This window comes from Lipotes vexillifer, unplaced genomic scaffold, assembly GCF_000442215.2.
Source record: "Lipotes vexillifer unplaced genomic scaffold, Lipotes_vexillifer_v1.1 scaffold2116, whole genome shotgun sequence".
Taxonomy (NCBI): domain Eukaryota; kingdom Metazoa; phylum Chordata; class Mammalia; order Artiodactyla; family Lipotidae; genus Lipotes; species Lipotes vexillifer.
The window spans coordinates 973,056-973,334 of record NW_006791713.1 but is presented as its reverse complement, the minus strand read 5'-3'; positions in this window follow the sequence as shown (position 1 = coordinate 973,334).

The window sequence follows — 279 nt, the reverse complement described above, 5'->3', positions numbered from 1 at the left end:
AGAGAGCAAAGGAATGGGTGCAAAATCCATCCTAAAATTTATATGGAATCTCAGGGAACGTCCAAAAAACAAACTTGAAAGGGAAGAACAAAGTCAGAGGACAAACACTTCCTGATTTCAACACCTACTACAAAGCCACAGTCATCACAACAGCGTGGTACTGGCAAATAGACAGACCGATGGACCAATGGGACAGAAATAGAGCCCAGAAATGGACCCTTGCAAATATGGTCAAATGATTTTTCTTTCTTTTTTTTTTTTTTTTTTTTTTTTTTTTTT